A 19,112-nucleotide genomic window follows, 5' to 3' on the forward strand; every position below is an offset into this window, starting at 1 on the left:
TGGTTTCAAACTCCTGGCCTCAAGCAGTCCTCTCACTCAGCCTCTCAAAGCACTGGATTACAGGCATGAGCCGCCACACCTGGCCCAGTGATTTTTCATTGTTAAGATCAAGGACGGGTTCCCTGGCTTGACATTCAAGGCTCATGATCAGGGCATGATATGCAAGTTTGAGTTTCAGTGTTTCCATTCCCGCCATCAGCCTTGCACTCCAGCTTGTTGCCTAAGCCCTGTTCTGAAGCCCAGCCTGAGAGCTGCACTTAGAATTTATACCTTCTCATCTCGTCATCGTCTTTTCCTATGTTCTTATCTCCATCTGGGCCATGTTCTTCGCCTATGTTCTTATCTCCATCTGGGCTATGGTCTTCGCCTATGTTCTTATCTCCATCTGGGACATCATCGCCACACTTCTGCCTCTTTAAATCTTCTCCATCCTTCAAGACTTGAAATACTCACTTCCTTTACACGATCCCCGCTCTGACATCCAAGCTAGAATTAATCTTTCTTCCTTTGAACTCTGATAGTGCCTGTTTTTCATCCTTTAATTTTACAGCAGTTCTGTGTGTTAGATATTATTTTCCCAGTTTTTCATAGTTACTTTGAAAATATTTGCTGTAGCCATATATTTTGAATATGTAATATGAGCGACATTCAAAACGTACTGGAGAGTGAAAGGCAGTCCTACTCCCATCACTGGCCTGTGACCACTGTTGCCAGTTTTTGTTTGTTTGTTTGTTTTTCCAAGGCAGAGTCTTGCTCTGTCACCAGGCTGGCGTGATCTCGGCTCACTGCAACCTCCGCCTCCCGGGTTCAAGCGATTCTCCTGCCTCAACCTCCTGTGTAGCTGGGACTACAGATGTGCTCCACCACGCCCAGATAATTTTTGTATTTTCAGTAATAGACGAGGTTTCACCATGTTGGCCAGGATGGTTTGGATGTCTTGGCCTCGTGATCCACCTGCCTCAGCCTCTCAAAGTGCTGGGATTACACGCATGAGCCACCGTGCCCAGCCTATGTGTCTTGTTTTTAAAAACACAGATGTTGGCATAAGATAAAGACGTTTCTCCACCAGTTCCCCACTGCTAAGTATTTAGGTTGTTCCCAACCGTTTGGATTAATCAATGCTGAGTTGTACATAATTCTTGCATATTTGCGTGAATATGTTCATAGGATGCATTGCTAGAAATGGAATTGTGGGATCCAGGGTTCTGCACATTTTAAATATTGATGGGTGTTGCCGGATTTCCTTCCGTTAGGGCCATACCGTTATCTCACTGTCAATGTGTAAGGGCGCCTATTTCTATTTCCTTGCCAACAGTTTCTTCTCAGCTGTTTTCTTTGACATCACACACACACAAAAATAGCCCGCTTGTTCCAAAAACATGGACATTTTACATTTCTACTTAAAGTGTGCGCACACTGACTGAAGCTCTGTGTTGCAGTGATGTGTGCTGCTAGGACTGTGGCTCTGTTTCGAATTTGCTAGCCAGGCTATGGCTTTCCAGTCAGGTATTTCTTGTTTTGTTCATGCTGTTGCTGTCCTTGGGCTGTGTGAATTTCCCTCCACTGCCCTGCCAGATTTCCTTTCCGGTGGATGGGCTTAGTGTCTCATCCGGCAGCCCTGTTTCCTAGTGACCCGGGCCGAGTATCTCATCTGGCAGCCCCGTTTCCTGGTGATCTGGGCCGAGTGTCTCATCCAGCAGCCCTGTTTCCTGGTGATCTGGGCGGAGTGTCTCATCCGGCAGCCCTGTTTCCTGGTGATCTGGGCTGAGTGCCTCCATGAGAACTTGCACCCATCTTCTCCAGTAGTACATCTTTTCACAGCAAGCAAAACATTTTCATCACTTTTCTAGTGGGAGAGGCACTAGTTCTTTTCTGGGCATCGGGAGACCCGAGTTTGTTCTGGTTCCAGCAACAGCTGGTGAGTTACCAAAGACAAGTCGCATCTGGTCCCTGGTCCTTTGCTTTATAAGTAGAATCACAGTCCGAGTGGACATCACTGCCCTGGTCTCTATGCGGTGCTGAGTGTTGTAGGGATGATGGCTAAGTGTCAGGGTGCATTTCCACCACTAGGGGATTACAGGCCAGCCAAAGACACAGGAGGAAAGCTAACAGCCCTGGGCAGGTACACAGAACCAGAGGAGTTTGAAGGGTGGTTCCAAGCTCCGTGGTGTGATTGATGTGATCACAATAAACATTTTATCTCTAAGTCTTGGGCCATTGGATCAAGAGAAGAGAGAGCTGGTGTTGAGTTGTAGTGAGAGGTGTGTGGTTCGTGTGCCTGCTGAGCCTGGCTTGGACTCAATTCCATTGAGTCCCATTCCATTTTACCTTCTGTTTCCACCTTTCTCATGCTCCTGCTTGTTTCTCCAGAAAAAAATGCAATAAATTCCTTTCAAAAACTTTACAAAAGCCATAGATGCTTATTGAAAATAGTTCAAATGATATGGAAGACAGAAAGATAGTGAGTGTTTTTCTGTTTGTTTGGATGAATGTGTCTTTGGGGTAGTCACTATTAACACTGGGTGTATTTCCTTCCAGATCTTTTCCAGTGTACCTACAAATATATATGTACGCTTTGTAAAACACAAAATAGTACCTGATAAACACTGAGTCCCCCTACTCCCACTGCGCAGTCTACATGGACATCCTTTCATGGTGATACGATGAGACCTGATCGACTCCTTTTGTTCGCTGGAGTGCTAGGTACTAATAGCTACAGATAACTCACCTTCAGTGGACGTTTGCCATATGACAGGGTCTGTGCTCCAGGCAGACTACATGAAGTGGATCTTAAGGCTTTTTACAACAATGCTATGGGTGAACACAGTAATTGTTAACATTTTGCAAATGATAGGATTGCAGTAGAGAGAAGCAAAGCTGCTTGCTCAAACTCATGGCACGATTCCCAACAGAGAGAGAGAAAACTTTTAAAACAATTGTTGTTATAGTCAGGTGATTTATGATCATTTGAAGAAATAGTGCATTCAGTGAATACATTTCAGGGTCTGGTACAGTCTGGGAGCTGTTCCTGAAAATGCACTGGGCTAGAGGTAAGGGAGCGGTCCATTGGCCCTGGACCCCTAGTGCAAGGAGGGAGGTCCCGGGGAGAGGGGGTATGGAGAAGAGGTCTCTGAACAAACCTTGCAACGTCCATTTCTGCTGAGTCTGGTTCGAGGTGTGGCTCTTGACATGTACACTTTTCAGAGATACTTGGTTAAGATTTTTATCATGGCTCACCTGAGCAGCCATGGTTTCGAACTACCTGGAGATGTGGTCTGGAAGGCCAGTGCTATGGCCATCCTTCCCGCTCCTGCAGGAGGGGAGTCATCCTGGGACTAGAGGGCTTCGCCTGTAATCAGCTATCTCATAATAAGTGGATTTGATGCTGGTTTCGTTAGGTCAGGAAATTTCCCATTTGGAAGGAAAACGGATACTTGTTTTTGGGTTTTGCTGAGGAGCCACAGGGTTTAGAGCAGGGACTGGAAGTTTGTTGAGACACACGTGAGTGCACTCAAACATCTTCCATGAAACATGGAAATAAAGGCAGTGTTCCAGAGAGGTCCCTGGCTTTGGGATATAAATATTTCTGTAACAGAATGGTACTGGATGTCTGCTGTATTTTTTTCTCTGCTATTTTGGCAAGTTTTATTTGGTGTGTGTCTCCTGTACACAAGGTATGACATCAGTTTTTGCCACCAAGTATTTACAGCCGTTGGTTACCTCCTATGTGGGTCACTTTTGTGCCGTGGTTTCTTTGAGGAAATTGTAGGTCTCCTACCCAAAGCACATTGCCCATTTCAAGGTGCTCCTGGTTTCTGAACACCTGTGGCAGTGCCTTCCATGTGGGTGAAGCCCGCCGAGAAAGTACCCCTCCCCAGGAGGTGGGGACTGGTGATTGCCTGAGTGAGGAGGCCGGGGATGAGCTCTGGACTAGAACTTGTGACCGGCTGCTTTTCCTTCCCCTCGTCTCCCTCCTATTTTTCCACCACCCCCACTTTTTAAAAATTTCTTATAAAAAATTAAGCAAGTATTTTGGTTTCCTTTATTCGCTATTCCTTTCTAATCGTATGCAGAATGAGCCTGGGAAAGTGGAAAGGAAAGTTGTACTTAGCTTCAGATGATCCTACCAGCCCCGCATTGAGGGGCTTCCATCAGGTGGCATTGTCAAGTGGTGTTCTGGAGGTTCTCCTTTCAGTCCTCAGCGTTAACCAGCAGAGGCAGGTGGCACTTATTCCTGGTTAATGTTGAGGAAGTTGAGCTCAAAGTGGCTAAGGGAACTTCCCAAAGTCACATAGGAAGTAGCAGAGTAGAACCAAACACAGATTGTCTCTGAATCAGGCAGGTCATCAGATTCCAAAATGGGCTGTTAATTTTTGGAGGTCAAAAAGCTGAACAGACAAAGCTATTTCTTTTTTCTTCTTCGTCGTCGTCGTCGTCTTCTTCTTCTTCTTCTTCTTCTTCTTCTTCTTCTTCTTCTTCTTCTTCTTTTTCTTCTTCTTCTTCTTCTTACTCCTCCTCCTCCTCCTCCTCTTCCTCCTCCTCCTCCTCCTTTTTTGAGCTAGGATTTCACTATGCAGCCTAGGCTGGTCTAGGCTCAAGCTGTCCTCCTGCCTTAGCGTTCTGAGTACTGGGCTTACAGGTTTGTGTCACCACACCCAACAGAACAGACATTTCTTTAAAGAAGACATGCAAATGGCCAAAAAATATGTGAGAAAAATTCTTAGTATCACTTATAATCAGAGAAATGCAAATCAAAACCACAGTGAGGTATCATCTCACCTGTCAGGATGAGTATTACCAAAAAGACAAAAAATCCTGGCGAGGATATGGAGACAAGGGAGCTCTTACACACTGTAGGGGGGTGTAAACTAGAGCAGCTGGCTGGGCGTGGGGCGCACGCTGACATCCCAGCACTTTGGGAGGCGGAGGCGGGCAGATCACTTGAGGTCAGGAGTTTGAAACCAGCCTGGCCAACATGGTGAAACCCCGTCTCTACTAAAAACACAAAAATTATCTGGGAGCGGTGGATCACACCTGTAATCCCAGCACTGTTGGGCGGCTGAGGTGGGTGGGTCACTTGAGGCCAGGAGTTCAAGACCAGGCTGGCCAATGTTGTGAAACCCCATCTCTACAAAAAAATACAAAAATTTGCCAGGTGCAGTGGCGGGTGCCAGTAATCCCAGCTACTCAGGAGGCTGAGGCATGAGAACCACTTGAACCTGGGAGGCAGATGCTACAGTGAGCAAGCCGAGGTTACACCACTATACTCCAGCCTGGGCAACAGTGAGACTCTGTCTCGAAGAGAAAAAAGAGAAAGAGTAAGAGTAAGCTAAGGCACCCACTATGGCAAACAGTATGGAGGTTCCTCAGAAAACTGCAAATGAAATTATAGTGTGATCCAGCAGTCCCACTACAGTGTAGATACCCAAAGAAAAGGAAATCAGTGTCAGAGGGGCATCCGCACCTCTGTTTCCTACAGCACTGTTCACCATAGCCAAGATACGGAATCAGCCTCGGTGTCCAACAGCAGATGATGGATAGAGAAAATGTGGTCTTTATACACAGTAGCATACTATTCAGCCATAACACAAGATGAAGTCCTGTTATTCTCAGCAATGTGGATGGAACTGGAAGATATTATGAAATAAGCCAGAGACAGATAGTTACACAGCACATGTTCTCTTATGTGGAAGGCAAAAAAGAGTGGATCTCATTGAAGTTGAAAGTAGACAGAGGATCCTAGAGGGTGAGAAGGGTGGGGGAAGAGGGAGATAGGGAGAAATGTGTTAAAGGATACAAAATTCTAGCTGGATAGGAATAAGTTCTAGTGTTCTATAACATAGGATGACTATAGTTAACAAGAATATATAGTTTCAGACTGGGCGCGGTGGCTCATGCCTGTAATCCTAGCACTTTGGGAGGCTGAGGTGGGTGGATCACCTGAGGTCAGGAGTTTGAGACTAGCCTGGCCAACGTGGTGAAACCCCATCTCTACTAAAAATACAAAAATTAGCTGGGCATAGTGGTGAGTGCCTGTGTAATCCCAGCTACCAGGGAGGCTGAGGCAGGAGAATAGCTTGAACCTGGGAAGCAGATGTTGCAGTGAGCTGAGATCACACCACTGCCCTGTAGCCTGGGCAACAGAGTAAGACTTTGTCTCAAAAAAAAAAAAATGTGTGTGTGTGTGTGTGTATATATATATTTCCAGATAACTGGAGGAAGGGTATTGAACGTTGCCAACACAAAGAAATGATAAATGTTTGAGATGGTGGATATGCTAATTATGCTGATCACCTACAATACATGTATTATAACATCACCATGTGTACTACATACATATGTACAGTACACAATTATGTGTCAATTAAAAAAGAAAAAACTGAACTTAGATTGGAATGACTATGAAGTAGCTAGCTTTTTCATATTTTTTATATAGACCCTAGGCATTTATTTTAGGTAAACTACCCTTGGCTTCAGGAAATGTTTAGTATTTGAATTTTAGCCTTGCATTTTATAATACAGAGAAGTAAAACTGTAGGCTTGCTTTAGATACAGTCACAGGGATTTGCCGTGATGACCTTTTTATGTAATAAGGGGGAAATATACCTGAATTAATAGGCATACATGCTCAGTTTGCTCCCTCGTACACATTTTTAGTTGTTGTCCCGGCATTGTGATACTTATGTAAACAGTATGAGATAGGTAGGAATCAGAATTTTAAGGTAAGAATACTTAAAGTTATGTATTTTTCAAACTTCCAAACTGGATATTTTACATGTCCATTATATAACTGTAATTAAATTATCAAAAAGACAATACCTGTCTTTAATATGGGTGATGCTCTAGTTTTTCTTTTCTTTTTTTTTTTTTTTTTTTTTTTTTGAGACAGGGTCTCACTTTCTCCCAGGCTGGAGTGTAGTGGTGCGATCATGGCTCACTGCAGCCTCAGCCTCATAGGCTCGAGAGATCCTCCCACCTCAGCCTCCCAAGTAGCTGGGACCACAGGTGTACAACACCATGCCCAGCTAATGTTTAAAATGTTTTGCAGAGACAGGGCCTCCCTCTGTTGCTCAGGCTGGTCTGGGATTCCTGGATTCAAGTGATTCTCCTGCTTCATCCTCCCAAAGTGCTGTGATTAGAGGCATGTGTTACTGCCTGGCCCCATATAAGTGGGATGATGACTTGAGCCTAGGAGTTCCACACCAGCCTGGGTAACATGGCACAAGACCCTGTCTCTACAAAAACTAAAAAAATTAACAGGTCATGGTGGCACCTGCCTGTGGTCCCAGCTACTCCAGGAGGCTGAGGCGGGAGGATAACTTGAGCCCAGGAGTCAAGGCTGCAGTGAGCTCTGACCTTGTCATTGCATTCCAGCCTGGGTGACAGAGTGAGACCTTGTCTCTTAAAAAAACTTACTGGCTACCTGATTATTCATAGGAAAAAAACCTGAACTCTTCTCTAAACCTCATACCTAGTACAAAAATTAACTCAAAATGGATCATAGACTAAAATGTAAAATGCAAAATAAAGATGAAAAGAGGAGCTAGAGACTGGGAGAAACTATTTGCAAACCACATGTCTGATAAAGGCCTCATATCTATAATATATAAATAACTATCCAAATTCAGCAGTGAAACCGAATCATCTAGTTTGAAAATGAATAAAAGACCTGAAGAGACATTTCAGATAACATATAAGCACATGAAAAGCTGTTCAACATCATGAGCTATCAGAAAAATGCACACTAAAGGCACGTCACTATACACCTATCAGAATGCCTAAAATAAAAAGTAGTAACAAGACCAATGCTGGTGAGGACGCGGGGAAACGGGATCACTCACACTTGGCTGGTGGGAATGGAAGACGGTACAGCCATTCTGGAAAACAGCTTGACAGTTTCTTAAAAAACTCAATGTGCAATTGCCATAGGATGCAGCACTCACATTCATGGGCAGTTATCCCAGAGAAATGAAGACTTATGTTCACACAAAAGCCTATATGTATCTGTTCATAGCAGCATTATTTATAAAGGCTGGAAACTGGAAACAACCTGGAGACTGCTCAGCAGGTGAATGGTTAAACAAACTGGTGCACCCAGACCCCAGATACCACTCTGTAGTAGTTAATGACATCCTTGTTCATCAGTCTTTCAAACTAGAAACCACCATCATGTTTACTCCCCTTTTTTCCATCCTGGGTCTGAGTGGACTTCATTTTGCATTTCTTTCCAATGCATTTTCCCTCTGTCCTTTCTGGTTGCACCTCATGCCTCATTTGAACCGTTGTAAGAGCCACCAAATTGTTTCTCTGTCTCATCATGGAATCCTTTCTACACTTCATGCCCCACATTGCCATTGGAACAATCTTTCCAAAACATGAACAAACTAACTTAAAAGAAATATCCCAGGTAGCCTTCCAAATAAGTATAAGCTTTGTGTTAGAAGTTTGACTTCTTGTCTATAGGGAACCCCAGGACTGTAGAGAGACGGATTTGCTGTCTGCATTTTCAGATCAGGCAGAAATCCCTGGAGGGGCCCATGTGGAATAGTGGCACAAATACCGGTTCTAGAATCAGAAGCCCTCATATCCTGGTTCTAACACTAGCTGGATGTTCTTGGGAAAGTTTTGATTTCATAACCTCAGAAACTCCATTTCTTAAGAAATGGAGATGGGAAAACATACTCAAGGGATCACACAAGGCTGCTGGGAGGAGCAGATGAGGGCCATGGTGAACATGCTGTGTAATCCGTGAAGTACGTCGTATGTGTGAGAAGTGGAACTGTGTGGATAGCGGTTCTGGAATCATTGTATGAAAACGATGGAAAGCACATTCGTAGTTCTGCCTGATGATACCACTGGGCACCTGTGTTGTACGTGACTGCAACATGGGTGAGGCCCGGGTCAGTACAGCTCACAGTTTGGTTTTCATGCAGTTAGAAAGGCCCGAGAGGACCCTTCCCCCCTCCAGCTGTAGGAAGGAGGCGGCTGTCTCCTGCCTCTATTTGGTGGGAATGTCTGTGGCTCCTTGGGGACAGGAATGCAGGGAGTGGGGGAAGAAAGCCGGCCTGACTGCTCGCTAGTCACCCTTCCCCCAGGAAGGAGTGGAGGGGTCATTTCGTGGTAACTCGCCAAGTCTTTCTTAACCCATCTGCTCTTTGAAATGACCAGCATGACAAGTAAAAGACCCGTTAGAGACAGATGGGCTGTGTGTCCCGTGCGTTTATGGCTTTGTGGCCTCAGAGCTGCCAGAACTCGATAGCTTTCTGGGGAACGGTGGGTCAGCCAAGGGGCTGAAAATAGAGGAAGAAAATTCACCCTCACTGCTCTGGTCTGGGAGTGATGACTGAGGAGAGCGGCATGGAGGGCCCAGCCGTGGGGTCCCTCTCAAGCACACCCTCACCGCAGTGGGAATGCGGGTCTCAACCTCCCTAGGCCTCCGTGATTTTCGTCTGTCACATACTCACCTCCAGCAGGGACGTCTATGGTGATGAGATGAGGGAGCATCCTAGCACATGTGGCACTTAGTAGGCTTGTGGTGAGTGGACGCTGGCGTCAGTGGAACAGGAGACTGGGCGCTGCATGTGGACGCACTCACGTGCTGGTGGCATGAGTGGACAGAGGGGAGAGGGACGCTCTGCCGTTCTCCTTTTGGTCTGTCACTCCCGCTGTTGTGAACAGAATCCGTGAGTGTATTCTGTTGCCCCAGTCTACTTGGTAGGCTGATTGTTCAATTTTTTGCTTCCACTTTTGATTTCTTAAGAATGGGAAAAGGAATACTTCAGTTACTTTTCTGGTTGATGGCATACTTTCCTTGATATCACCTTAATGCTTTTTAATTTCTATGTATTTTGGATGCTGGAGCTTGCCTGACATCTGTGTTTTTAGGCCTCACCCTCGCGCATAACTGTTGGCCACACCAGGACCAGAGAGAAGTGACCAGACCGATTGGTAGCAGGGCTAGGACTGGAATTCTCCAGCCTTTTGGCGCCCAGCAGGCTCTGTTTTCTGTATTGCACTGCTCTTCCCTGTTTCGACCCCTGTTAGGACAGTGGATGTGAAATGTAGCTGGACGCTTTTGGGGGTGTGCTAGGAGTGTGGCAGATGCCTCAAACTGGCAGGCAGATGCCTCAAACTGGCATTTTCCCCTGATTCTGAATTCTCATGGCTCAGAGTCAGTGTCTAGGCTACGGACCGGGAAGACGCAGGAAGTTGTTTTGTATGACAAACTATGCCAGGGCATTTTTTTCACCCGGCAATTTATTTGGTTTGGACTGGAATAAATCTCTGATATTGTTTTCTTTGACAATATTATTAGGGAGTGGAGCCTGACTTGTTAACCTAGTCCGATTCATAGTGCTTAGAATCTCAGTGAGTGTGTGTTGAACGGAGCGGAAGTGTGAGAGCATCTTGGACAGTGGTTTGCAAACCTAGCTGCATCTGGGGGGCTGTGAAAAACACATGCGTGCTTACTCCAGACCAGTTGAAATAGAATCTGCAGGAATGGAGCCTGGGCAGCTATAGTGCTGTTAAAAACCCCCAGGTGGTTCTGATATACCCTAAAGGTTGAGTAAAGGTTGAGATCCACTGATCCACAGTGAATTGGAGTCCTGGATCATAGACATGCCTTACGCTTTCACCAGCTTAGAATGGTTCTTGTGCTTTAGAACTGTGAAAAAGTGTTATGCAAACAAGTGTGGAAATAGCCTAAATGCCACATCCTGTTACTACCTGTCATGAAGTACATTGACCAGTTATTCACTCTATTCTGATCTCTACCCATTCCACCTTTTCTTCATGGAACAATGATTTGACAGTTGGTTATGCAGAACCAGAGTAAGTCTAGTTTGATTGGCGGGAAACGATTTTGGGTATGAAGTACTCTTTAGGCATTGATTGAACTCTTGTTTGTACCACCGCTGTGCTGGACAGTTTATAAATATTACTTCTTTAAACAAGGCCTATGGAGTCAGGCTGCCTGGGTTTTGCTAAGTAGTTGTGTCATTTGGGGCAAGTTTTTAAGCTTATATAAACCTGACTTTCATCTATGAAATGGGATGACAAGGGGTCATTATCATCTCACAGGATCGTGTAAATGTGTGTGTAAAGTGCTTAGTTTCGTGCCTAACACATAATAACTAGTTAATAAAGTTATTACACCATCGTCGTCATATTTAAATGTAAATATTAAGAGCTAATAAATGTGTAAAAGGTACTATACGTTTACCCATTGACTACTTTAGTTTTAAGTGGTTGGGTTAATTTATCCCTTAAATATTGGCCTCTTGAATACCTTGAATTTCAATTGAACGTAGCCAGAGGATTTCATAATTGGACCATTGCCTCTGGAAGTTGGAGCTTTGTTTGTTCGTTTGCTTTCACTTCCTACACTAAACATGTGGCTGTGCACACCTTTATGGTGACTTCTGGTACTGGGGAATCAAAGCTTCATTCGCTTCTTTGGAGGAGATGATCTTATGCTATATGAAGCACTCAGACTTTGTTAACTGTGTACCATCCAGACAAGACCAGGTGCTTCCCATGGCAGCCTGTCCTTTTCTTAGCTCTCTCATCAATCTAGCCTGTTCCTTCTATTCCTCTTTATACTAGAACTTGTCTTTGAACAAGGAATGTTGTTTTGTAACTGCTAGGTCCCCAGCAATTAGTAATGCCTAGCACATACTAGGTGCCTTCTGAATGTTAATAGGTGATAATCTAGCAGAACACAAGATAAATCCGCAGATTGAGATTTAAGCTGTGTGGTATGAACGCTGCATTGGCAAACTTATTAAATCAATTTTGTTAATACAAGTTTAACATATTTTAGTAACTGACTTAATTCAGGAATCATTTACTGAGTGTCTTCTAGGCCAGACACTGGGGACAGAAAGGTAATAATATATGATCCCTGCCTCATGCACAGGAAGTCTAGTGCGATGGACAGACACGTGCCAATGGCTGCCATGGAATATGGTGAGCATTAAGATAAAGGGGCACCCTGTGTGCCCTTGGAGCACAGAGCAGGGTTTGTGTTCTGGGAACATCGGCTCCATGTGAAAACACAATTTAAATTTTCTTTTTTCTTTTTCTTTTTTTTTTTTTTTTTGAGACAGAGTCTTGCTCTGTGGTCCAGGCTGGAGTACAGTGGTGTGATCTCGGCTCACTGCAACGTGCTTCCCCCAGGTTCAAGCGATTCTCGTGCCTCAGCCTCCCGAGTAGCTGGGATAACAGGTGTGCACCACCACGCCTGGCTAATTTTTGCATTTATAGCAGAAATGGAGTTTCACCATGCTGGCCGGGCTGGTCTTGGACTCCTGACATCAGGTGATCCTCCCACCTTGGCCTTCCAAAGTTCTGGAATTATAGGCATGTATGTATTCATCCTTTTAAATATCTGCGGGTAGCACTTAACTTTAAATGGGTACTAATTAAACTATTGAATGACTTTAGTATGGATTGAATGACTTTGCTTGGGCCTCGTTTTTAATTTCCTTCATTAGAGGAAAAAAAAAAAAAATGCACGTTGAATATCCCTCATCCAAACTGCTTGGAACCAGAAGTGTCTCAGATTTCTTTACATTTTTGGATTTTTGAATATTTGTATTATACTTGCTGGTTGAGCATCCTGAATTCAAAAATTCAGAGTCTGAGCTGTTCCAATGAACGTTTCGTTGAGCGTCACGTCAGCACTCAAAAGTTGTGGATTTCAGAGTTTCTGGTTAGGGAGACACATCCTGTATGGGTGCTGGAATGTCGCAGGAGTTCTGGACCAGAGGTTGGGTGACTAGGGTTTGGTTTTCGCTTTGTTACTAAACAGGCTGTTTTCTTCCATAAGCTCAGCTTTAAATCCCCCGGTTGTCAAAGAAAGGAATGGGCCATCTGATGTTTAAGGCCTCTGTTAGTTCTGACTTGGAGACACCTGACTTCAGTTCATCTTCCTTAGGAGGGGACAAAGAATATGGGAATTTTGAAATTGTTAGTCAACATCTACAGGGTCGTTGCAGCCTGGTTTTGGGTAAAGGTCATCTTTAGTGAGCCCAGGGAGAAACAGTGGTTTAGCTGTCAGCTGAGAGGGATAAGTGGTCCTATTAATTTTCCTCTGTGTTAGTGAAAGCATTGTTAAGGGTCACAGCGTTAGTGGAGCTGGCTGGAAAGAGGAGGGGAACTCACTGTTGCAGGTTATATTGAATGTCTTTTCAGTCACTAAATGCTTTTTATGATATGTTTTTCAGGATTTCAGTGTTGTATGATTTCTCTGTGTTAAGCACAGGAAATTTAACATCAGCAAAAAAGAATGCTCTTTCTTTTTTTTTTTCTTTGAGATGGACTTTCGCTCTTGTCGCCCAGGCTGGAGTGCAGTGGCGTGATCTCAGCTCACTGCAACCTCGACCTCCTGAGTTCAAGGGATTTTCCTGCCTCAGCCTCCTGAGTAGCTGGAATTACAGGTGCCCACCAGCATGCCCGGCTAATTTTTGTATTTTTAGTACAGATGGGACTTTGCCATATTGGCCAGGCTGTTCTTGAACTTCTGACCTCAGGTGATCTTCCTGCCTCGGCTTCCCAAATTGCTGGGATTACAGGCATGCGCCGCCATGCCTGGCCTTGAATGTTCTTTCTATGGGAATCTACGAAAGCCAACTTTTGAGTCTAGTGGCAGAAAACCTCTTCTTCATTGTTTAGCTGTGCTGTCAGCTTGGAGGGCTTCAAGTCCAGCTGAAAAAGCTGTAGTATTTTAGGTCAGTTGGCTGTCTTGGAGAACTTCATGAGCACTGGGCTGGAGTGATACTGTCAGAGTTCATGAGCTGTTTGAGACTCTCAAAGCCTAGATACTGGGGTTGCCCAAATACGTCAGCTGGACTCACTGTTTCTCTCGGGAGTCGGGGGATGGAAAATGCTGTGGTCTTAACTCTTCTCTTAATTTTACAGTACTGTTATTAATGGTAGGAATGATTTCATACGTTTGCATTTCGCTTTGTAATTCACAGAGAATTTTAAAATCCGTTATCTGATTTTATTCCCTCAGCAGTTCTGTGAAAAAGGTAGAGCACTTTCATATCTTCTGTTTTCCCATGATTCTCTTGTGGCTCACAGAAGCTAAGAGCCTTCACCAAGGTCATAGGGTGAATGAGTCGCAGAGCTGCGAGTAGAGGCTCAGGCTTCTAGTGACCCTGTTTCTTCCTTGATAGCTCGCTCTGGTGGCGCTATGTTCAGGTAACTGCGCATGCTCGGTTTGGTCTTTTGTAAATCCCTGCCCCATTTCGGGGGAGGTTCTTGGGAGGCTTCTATTCGTTTTGGAGCATTTAAGTATCTTGTCCTCTCTCCCTCTTCCCAGATGCATGGGCAGTTCTGCAGGCCCCCAGGCTGGCCCTTGTGCGTGGGGGCGTCTCCTGCCTCCACGTTGCTTGCATGCCCCCTTCTGAAGGTGCTCTTCCCCGCATGGAACCCCCTCGTGCTGCCTCCACACTGCAGGCTGTTCGGTAAATGTTCCTAAGTCAGCATCGTTGTTTTCTAGAAATGGGACGGGGTATGGATGCCAAGTTCTTTTCTGTGTGAAGTCTTCGATTGTATCATCTTGCCTTCCCTGTGTGTGCTCCTTGAGGTTGTCGCTGTGCTGTGGTCATCTGTGTTCCCTAGGGTGCCTCCCTTGGAGTCCTGGCGGTATTAGACATGTAGTCAGTGTTCACAGCCTAAATGAAAGAAAGGCCAACAGAGTCATTAAATCTGGAAAATGACAAGTGAGGGAAAGGAATTTTTATTGGAGGCATGTGAAAAAGAAATCTTTTTAGCAAAGTTGACCTGTTTCTCAACTGAAGTTGAATTTCAGCTCAGAAAAGCAGCTGTGTGCCCAGATGGCTTTGGGATTTCAGTTTGTGACAGATGAATTGAATTTGTTGTTGTATGAATGTGTTATCCTTTTGTGGTTTTATTAGGCCTTTCTCCCAAACGGAATCGATTTTTCTATAAAACTCACACTTCCTTTTTGAGAAGTGTAACACCAATTGTATGGGATGGTCTCCCAAAAGATTACCAGCCAGGAACCGAACACACTGCCTGAGACTCACGGCCCCTGGTTTCTGCCTGTGCAGCTGCAGGGCAGAGAGGCACGCTCGAGCTGAAATCAAGACGCATGTCTGCATCTTCTCTTTCTTGACTGCTGTTTCGTCTCTGAGCTGGCCTGCCTTCAACGTCTAGGAGCTTGGTGGGTGTAGACACATTACGGTATGGAGGAGGGATATGGCGTTGACACAGCCAGGAGACTCGCTGAAGTCTCTGTTCTCTTCCTGCTCACTGCTCTCACTTTGTATGAGTCACATTTGTAGGGCTGTGCACAGTGGCTTACACCGGTAATCCCAGCACTTTGGGAGGCCAACCTGGGAGGATCTCTTGAGCCCAGAGTTTGGAACCAGTCTGGGCAACATGGTGAAAGCCCATCCCTACAAAAAATAAAAATTAAAAAATTAGCCAGGTGTATTGGCTTATGCCTGTAATCCCAGCTACTGGAGAGGCTGAGGTGCGAGAATCACTTGAGCCCGGGAAGTCGAGGCTGCAGTGAACCATCATCACGCCACTGCACTCCAGCCTGGTCAGAGCAAGACCTTGTCTCAAAACAGACAAAAACAAACAAACAAAAACCCATGTGTAATAGTGGCAGTAGTTAACTTTTGAAAGTTTGAAGAAAAGTTTCTAAATCACCTGTGACCATGGACAATTTACTTAGCCTTTCTATGCCTCAGTTTCCTCCTCTATGAAAAATGAGAGAATATGGTACTGATCTTACAGGATCATTAAACCATTGCCCAGATTGCTTATAGAGCTAGAGCTTTTTCCTTGAAGTACATGAGTATGGCTGTCAGACATCTGAAACCCGAAGCCATCTTACAACATCATTTGGATACTACCCCCTCTCCGCCCTCTTTTTCCATTTGTAAGGGACAAGGATCCAGGAAGGAAAGAATCAGCTTACAAAGGCTTTTGTTACAATTAATCGTTCATGTTCTTTCTTTTGGTATCTTATTCTCTGTTTACATTTTTTTTTTTTTATTACATTTTTTGAGACAGAGTCTTGCTCTGTCACCCAGGCTGGAGTGCAGTGGCACGATCTCGGTTCACTCCAACCTCTGCCTCCCAGGTTCAAGTGATTCTTGTGCCTCAGCTTCCTGAGTAACTGAGATTACAGTTGTGTGCCACCACGTCCAGCTAATTTTTATGTTTTTAGTGGAGACAAGGTTTCGTCATGTTGGTCAGGCTGATCTTGAACTCCTGAACTCAGGTGATCTGCCTGCCTCAGTCCCCCAAAGAACTGAGAGTACAGGTGTGAGCCACCGCCCCCGGCCGCTGTTTCCATTTTGTAACACTAGCGTCACCCCAGTGTAGGGTGGCTAGGGGTATTCTTCTTTCCTGTTTCCTGGTGTATTTTCCTCTACAGTATTGATCACTCTTTAACATACTTTTTGGTTGTCTGTCGCTACCTACAAAAATATATGTTCGCTGTTATATCACCAGTGCCTGGCACATAGATAGTCAATATTTGTTGAATGAATGAATGAATGAATGAATGGGCTGAAAGAACCTTATTCTTCTTTCTTCTGTCAGTTCACACCAAATGCTTTTGGAAAATGCTATATGAACAGGGATCATAAGCAGCAGAGGTTACACACATGGCTGTGGGATAGCCCATCATCCTCAGATACTTGTCTGGAAGGAGGTGGAGTACTTGAGTAGAAATGATACAAGATAACTTCTTCAGGAAATCAGCCAAGTGTCACAGCTTTTCACACAGGCGTGTGATGTTTGCGTATGTGTGTATGAAGAGCTGTCATGGCCTAGAATCACGGGCCTTTAGATCCCTTGTACAGATAGAAAAGTAAAGTCGGAGGCCCAGGAATGCTGTAGGCCACCAAGGTAGAGTCCCTGTCTGTCCTTCTCAGTGTCCGGTCACTTCTCACTGCACTCCCCTCTTTACTCCTAAAGCCACTTTCCCTGACTCTGAATGTGTAACCACGAGGGAGAAAATGTACTCCAGGCTCACAATTTGTGGAGAAAAAGCCCAACACCTAAAAATAATGTTCACAAAGTTTGTACCTAGAAAACGTGGCCATTTCTATCATGTCTTTGAATTTCCCTGTTTCTCATACATTTTATAAACAAGACAGTAGAAGGAGATTCGTGAACAGCAACTTTAGAACAAGGGGGAAAAAATCAAACCTAGAGCATTCCAGTTTCTGTTTTCTTCTCAGTTTAGGGCTGAGACACTTTAGCTTCCTGTCTAAGGGACTACTCAAATCTGATTAGAAGCCATTGTGGGCTGGTAATTATCCATAATTTTAGGAAGACAGATGTAGCACCAACTCTGTTCTCTAATAGCAGGCTTATTAATTTTAAATTTGCATGGCAGGAGAATCAGATGGCGAGGTGAGATAAGCATTCAGATGCTTGGTCAATGATAGCTGTTTACTTCCACGTGTCACATGGGGATTTGGGACCCGGGAAGTCCACTGAGAACTGAAGATTGTCTGTCCCCTAACCAGCTGGGTTCTTTTTCATCCTGAGCTCAGAAAGATTGCTCCTACTGCAGCCAGGGAAGACAGGTTGTTGACTGGTTAGAAATCATGGTAGGTTATTTTCTCCACTCGCAGTTCGCAGTTGGAAAGCAGGGCTATCAAAAAGTTGTCTCTGTTGTATTTCAAATCTGGGTGTTTAAAAAATTATGTAAGCAATTTAATCATTTCTTTAACAGTAGTTGTGTGTGTTCTTGATGCAAATGAGAGGTGCATTCCCTTGTAAAATCCCTGGGACTTAATAGGAAGATGTGAGCCTTAGAACAGAAGTTGGTTTTCTAGATGATCATGTAGATATGATGCTGAGCACTAGACAAAGATGTTGATTGAAGCGATTTAAAAAAATTTTGTCTGAGTTCAGATTTTACACCAATATTTAGAAAATCAGCAAAAGAACTTGGAGGAATGTTCTCAGGCATCCAGTTCAGCCCCCTGCGCACATTGTCATAAAATCCGAGTGTGTGTACAGGGAGACGCATTCCTTTCTGTTCTCATCACTGGTCCTTCCCTGGCTCTGCACCTGCCTGTCATGCGCGTCCCTGTGAAGAGACCACCAAACAGGCTTTGTTTGAGCAATAAAGCTTTTTAATCACCTGGGTGCAGGCGGGCTGAGTCTGAAAAAGAGAGTCAGCGAAGGGAGATAAGGGTGGGGGCGTTTTATAGGATTTGGGTAGGTAAAGGAAAATTACAGTCAAAGGGGGGTTGTTCTCTGGTGGGCAGGAGTGGGGGTCACAAGGTGCTCAGTGTGGGAGCTTTTTGAGCCAGGAAAAGGAATTTCACAAGATAATATAATCGCTTAAGGCAAGGACCGGTCATTTTCACTTCTTTTGTGGTAGAATGTCATCAGTTAAGGTGGGACAGGGCATTTGCACTTCTTTTATGATTCTTCAGTTACTTCAGGTCATCTGGGCATATAAGTGCAAGTCACAGGGGATGCGATTCCTTGGCTTGGGCTCAGAAGCATGACATTGCCCTCTTCCCTACCTTTTCCCTCCTGTGCGGTTCTCTCACAAAGTGAATGGCCTCAGCCACAGCTTCTCTGCAGCTGCATCAGACTGTGGCGACAGGAGTGGTGGCTCCTGCAGGGCCTGCTGTCCCCACTGAGTCCAGTCTTGCTTGCCGCTGGAACCTGGTCACCATTTTGCACCGAAAGTATGTAATTCTATGGAATGAAAGCCAACATGCTGGGAATGGAGGTGTCTTTATCACGGTGCTCTGCATATTTTAATCTTGGGTGGAAAGTATGGAAAAGTATGTGATACCTGTGGTTTGATGTCAGAAGGACGTTGTGAACTTGACGTGGACTGAGGATGTTCAGGTGCAACAGGCACCCTGGCTTCATTAAATGAGACTTCCCCATCTCCCTGTCAGGCATGCACAGGTGTATGGCCACATCTTATGTGTTATCCTTATCTAGAGTGCGCCTTGTCGTCACGTTTAAAGTTACATGATGATATTCTGCCTCATAGAGTAGGTCCCAAACCGCATTCAACACAGAAATGTACTAGTGCTATTCTACATCGAAAGTGCTTTCATATACCAAGTGGGAGAGCAGTC

The 19,112-nt window shown here is 44.8% G+C and overlaps 1 long non-coding RNA gene across 1 annotated transcript; it reads right to left on the minus strand.

Moving 5' to 3' along the window:
• Window positions 1-3,434: 3,434 nt before the first annotated feature.
• Window positions 3,435-14,088, minus strand: LOC140711174 (uncharacterized). Its single transcript, XR_012092312.1, has 2 exons — window positions 9,465-14,088; window positions 3,435-5,627 (listed from the first exon to the last, which is right to left on the minus strand). It is a non-coding gene; the product is annotated as an uncharacterized lncRNA (long non-coding RNA).
• Between the last annotated feature and the right edge of the window lie 5,024 nt (window positions 14,089-19,112).

This window comes from Chlorocebus sabaeus, unplaced genomic scaffold (genome assembly GCF_047675955.1).
Source record: "Chlorocebus sabaeus isolate Y175 unplaced genomic scaffold, mChlSab1.0.hap1 unalloc_scaffold_251, whole genome shotgun sequence".
Lineage (NCBI taxonomy): Eukaryota > Metazoa > Chordata > Mammalia > Primates > Cercopithecidae > Chlorocebus > Chlorocebus sabaeus.